The following is a 5,221-nucleotide window of genomic DNA, read 5'->3' as shown; positions in this document are numbered from 1 at the left end:
CTCAGCCGTGGTTCTGCAACCGGGGCCAGTAAAAATCAGCTGTTGCTGCTGTGCAGTCCCATCTCACTTCTGCTCTTTCCGCCCTGATGACTGGGCCCTGCTGTTGACTGCGTGGAACTCACAGTACTTCCAGGCAGGGCTGTTCAGGGAAGTCGCTGCACCTTCTCCCCTCCTTCTCCTCCTCCAGGGATTTCTAGAGGCTGCGAGGCAGCTTTCCCACTTTTCTGCTTTCCGCCCTGATGACTGGGCCCTGCTGTTGACTGCGTGGAACTCACAGTACTTCCAGGCAGGGCTGTTCAGGGAAGTCGCTGCACCTTCTCCCCTCCTTCTCCTCCTCCAGGGATTTCTAGAGGCTGCAAGAGGCAGCTTCTTTATTTCTCCCATTCCACCACCCAATTTCTGTTGTTCTGACCTGTGGTATTTCTTATGCGCAGATCCCACGCTCAGATGTGCTAGTGTGCAGTTTGGATTTTTTTTTTTATTGAGTTTTAGATGTTCAGCTTATTGTTGTTTCAAGGGGAGAGATCTGAGGATGTCTCTCACTCTGCCATGTTTCCCACAATCTGGCTGGCTTTTTAAAGACACCCATATATGCAAAATCCGGCTGTGTTTTGAAGAACTGACATCTCATACAATGAAAGTTGAGCCTATTCAAATGTGCAGTCATTCACTGAGGGAGCAGAAGGACGTTCTTTAAAGATCAGTAGACTTTTTCAAACTACTGAGAAAAGCCCTTATCTCAGATCCTGCCATAGCCAGGAACTTGATTTTTCTTCCCTGATTTTCACCTTCTTCATTGGGGTAAGGGGTGACTCATTCTCACCTTTCAGATGTTTTTTTCCTCCAAACAATCTAAAGGAAGAAGTTCCCCAGCTAGAAGTCAGCTGATATCTTTTTGAGGAAACACACAAAGATAACTCATTGCCAATTACTTCAGAGAACAACAGGCCTGTAGTGCTTTATAAACCTCTGAATGTTAAACATATGTCAAGGTGACCCTTATTCTAGTCTCACTTATTGCGCTCTTGTACACACCCAACAATTTAAAATCACCTGAAAATAACCAGTTAGGTGACTCGTAGTGGGACTGATTTGTTTTGTACTGATCTATTTTTTTTTCTTGCTGACAGCTTTCATGGCAGGGAATAGAGTGGATTGTGGGAGTTAAGATTTTCTCTTCTGACCATTGCCTATTCCTAATGGAGCCACTGGAATCTCACTGCTACCAGCTTTTTTCTTTGTCTCAGAGCCTGGCTTACTTCTCAAAAGCCCACCCTCAGATCCTCTGCTCATACCAGGGTACTTTCACTCCATTTTCCATTTTCTCCTCAGAAAGTGAAGACTCGATCAACAGTCAGGGAAGTCTTCTCCTAAATGAGCACTTAGTACAGTGCTTGACACAAATGTTAATTGTTGTTATTATTACAACTTAACCTCTCTAAACCTCAGTTTTCTCATCTGTAAAATGGGTGTAAATGTAGTACCAACCTTCTGGGTTCATTGATATATAAAAGGTGCTTTTTAATTTTTTTATTTTTTATTTTATTTTTTTTTATGGTGACATTGGTTAACGAAATCCAATAAGTTTCATCTGGACTCTACAACAGTAAGGCATATATATATTTACACTGTGTGTTCACCTCCCATAGTTAGATTTCTTTCTGTCACCGCATATTTGACCTCCTTTACCCCATCTACCTCCCCCCTCCTCTTACCCTCTGCCCTCTGATAACCACTCGTCTATAGTCCATGTCCGTGAGTCTCTGTTTGTTTGTCCTATTCCTTTGTTGCTTTTAGGTTTAAATCCCACATGTAAGTGATATCACGTGATTTTCAACTTTTTCCCAAAACATAGGAAGTTCTGCATAGTTTTAATCTGTGACTATTATGACTACTACTAGAGAAGTGCTTTGAAGGCACACAGAATGTGAGGTAAAAAGAGAAGCGTGTGTGTGTGTGTGCGCGCGTGCGTGCGTGTGTTTTGAGGGGCTTTTGGGGGAAACAGTTCTGTCTGGGCTATGTGTCTGAAATATCCACTGGGCAGTTGAACATTCAGATGAAGTTTAGCAGGGAAGAAGAGAGCAGAATTTTCTCACTTTAACAAATACAGTTAATGCCTGCAAAGTCCTTTGAGGTATGAAATGTCATACAACATACAAAATTGTCTTTTCCTTTCAGAAGTTTACCTTTGTAGGAAGGCTGAGTCACAGGTTCTACATATAAGTGTAAGATGAGGCAGGCTCTAAGAAATACCATAAGGAAGAAGCAAAGTTGTCTGGATTCAAGGAGGAGAGATCACTTCTGGCTGGGGCAATCAGGAATGGCTTCCAGAAGGAAATGAGGTTCTCCGATTTAATGATTCTCTGCAGCTTTTCCTTCTGACACTAGTGCCTGCTGATTTGTCCCATCTCAGAATGCTCTGAGTTTCTAAGGTGGGGTGCCTCATAACAAAGCAGTAAACTTTTCCTAATACTAAAAGGATCCAGTTTGAATGACTAGATTTTATTCTGACCTTTTTGATAAAATGGTGGTAACAGGAAATCAAAGCTCAAAGCAGAGTAGGGGTTTTTTTGTTTGTTTTTGTTGTTGTTGTTTGTTTCTTTTTATGTCCCTACTGGCAAAATCTCCTGATTTGGGGGCGAGTGAACTTCACTGGTCTGTGAGAGCCAATCATCTGGGAACCTGACTCTATTACCATTTGTACTGCTTGTGCAGATATCTGAACATAAATGTTATTGTCCTATAATTTATTTTGCATAAGTTTGGCTGGTCTCTTAATGACATCTTTTAGGCCAGAAAAACTGTCGGTCTCTCTTATTGTCACCTTCTCCCCACGTGCCACACAGAACTGGGCACAGAGCAGCTATACAGAAATACTCATTGAAACACCTAAATTGAATCACGTTCTTGCATTCCCTTGGCAATGAGCAAGTCAAATTCTGTTCTTCCCTGGCTTCAGTACATGAATCAGGCACAAGCCATGGGATTATTTAGACAGCTATAGGAACAAAAGTCACATACAATATACTATGTGGGATATAAACCTAAAAGCAGAAAAGGAATAGGACAAACAGAGACTCATGGACATGGACTATAGACAAGTGGTTATCAGAGGGCAGAGAGTAAGAAGAGGGGGGAGGTAGATGGGGTAAAGGAGGTCAAATATGTGGTGACAGAAATAGCTAGCGAGATAATTCTCACTGAGTGAAGTCAGAGCTCTGCTGAGGCAAGATCAAAGTGGTTTTGCTAGTTGTCTGAGGGAAGGGTGGGTTCTTTCCAGTAGAACCTGACATTATTCCTATCGAGAATTATTCTTTGGAGGAGCAAAGAGTTATTGAGCCACTCAATTTAGAACACAGTTTTATGTCAAAGGGAAAAAAGGCCAGGGCTTTTTCCAAAAGTCCTATGCAGTAAGAAAAAAATTAATTTTCAGCCCTGCCTGAGAGCATTGGAGAAATAAAGTACTGCAGGTGGGAGGTGGGGAGAACTGCAGTGATGGCCCTAAGAGATTAATGAAGAAAAAATTTAAACAGGTTGAAAAGGTGGGTCTCATAAAGATCTGGCCTGGGACTCAACCAGGCAACTAAGATCTTCAGGGTTTCCCCCATGTCCATACCTACGTGTCGCTCCCCCTGCCTTTCCTAGCTGCTACTCAGGAGCCCAGGCCTGGGAGGGTCCCATCATTTCTGGGCTTTGCTGACAGGCAGGTCCTTTATAACTAGATAACTGACTAATATGATGTACTCACTTTAAACTCTTAAAGGTAGCTAGCAGTTTCATATATTACTACTTCCTAAAAACATAAATACAACTTCATCGCCTTAAGCCAAAGCAATAAGTGATATGGGCATTTTGATCACTGTGGCAAGGCCAATGGGGAAAATACCAAGAAATTCAGCTTTCTGCAGGCCTCAGAACATACCATTCATGGATTAACAACATGCACTGTTTAAGAGTGTGGTCTATAGTCAGCCAAGCTAGGCTCCACCACTTACCAAGAATGTAAACTTGGGCTCAGTCCCAGCATCTGTAAAATGGGTATAATACTAATATCTGCCTTTAGAGTTCCTGTGAGATAATGCATGTGAAAATGTGGTACAGTGCCTGGCACACTATAAGAGCTCAATACATGGTAGTTAATCTAAGTTAAGAATAGTTCCTAGTTGAAACTCCTAAGAGAGGATGTAGCTACCAGACTTCACCTCCTGCATACGCTAAAGAAAGAAGGCTTTGGAAAGAGAATGTTACACTGGGGTTTATCCAGCACAGATTTATTTATTCAATCACTCATTCAACAAATATTTATGCAATGTTTACCGTATGTCAAGTACTTAGCAAAATATTGAGAATGTAATAAAGACTGAGATATGCCCCAAGTCTTTGAGCAACATCCAGTCTTCTGGCTTTTAAGAAGCTCCTATAACTACACAAACTTTGTTGTTTTTTTTTAACCCTTCCCACCAACCACCACCACCACCAAGGAAGGAACAGGGAAGGAACCCTATTTATACTAACCCACACACAAATTCAACATCACTTTGGAAAATTAGGAAGTTTGAGTCTTCCAACTTTGTTCTTCTTTTCCAGAATTGACTTGGCTATTCTGCCTCCACTGGATTTCTATACGAATTTTCTGATCATCTTGTCAGTTTATGCAACAACAAAAAAAAAAACCCTGGGGTTTTGACGGGAATTGCATCAAACCTGTAGAACAGTTTGGGGAGTATTTCCATCTTAACAATATTAAGTCTTCCAAGATTGAATGATCCCTTACTCTATGCTAAGCAGTTCCAAGTGCTTCATATATAGTAACTGATCTTAATCCTCATACCAACCCTATATAGTAAATACTATTATGTCCATTCTTCAGATGAAGACATTGAAGAACAGAAAGAACCAATGCAGTCTACCTCCAGAGTCTGTATCTACTCTACTATATTGTTTTACACATACACATATGCACGCACACACACGCACACAAAATCGCTTATGACTTCCCATGCTTTTAAAATGTGTCATACTATTTATGATGGCCTAAAATTATCATTTTGATTTTCTGTAACACCTGCCTACCTCTCCACCCTCATCTCTTGCCATTCTCAGTCTCGCAGTTCATGCTGCAACTGCCACAGACTGCTTTAGTTCCCCATACAAAATAAGTTCTTTTTCACCTCTATGCCTTTAGTCACATTATCCCCTTTTCTTTGGCTGTTATTCCCTG

General features: G+C 41.4%; 1 protein-coding gene across 1 annotated transcript in view; it reads left to right on the top strand.

Annotated features, from left to right (window-relative positions):
• TRPC5 (transient receptor potential cation channel subfamily C member 5) overlaps positions 1-5,221 on the top strand; it is a 177,037-nt gene that overhangs the window by 94,266 nt on the left and 77,550 nt on the right. The window lies entirely within an intron of this gene.

The sequence above is a fragment of the Pteropus alecto genome, unplaced genomic scaffold (assembly GCF_000325575.1).
Source record: "Pteropus alecto unplaced genomic scaffold, ASM32557v1 scaffold107, whole genome shotgun sequence".
NCBI classification, from domain to species: domain Eukaryota; kingdom Metazoa; phylum Chordata; class Mammalia; order Chiroptera; family Pteropodidae; genus Pteropus; species Pteropus alecto.
The sequence above is the reverse complement of the archived record's forward strand: the minus strand, read 5'-3'. Positions and strand labels throughout refer to the sequence as shown.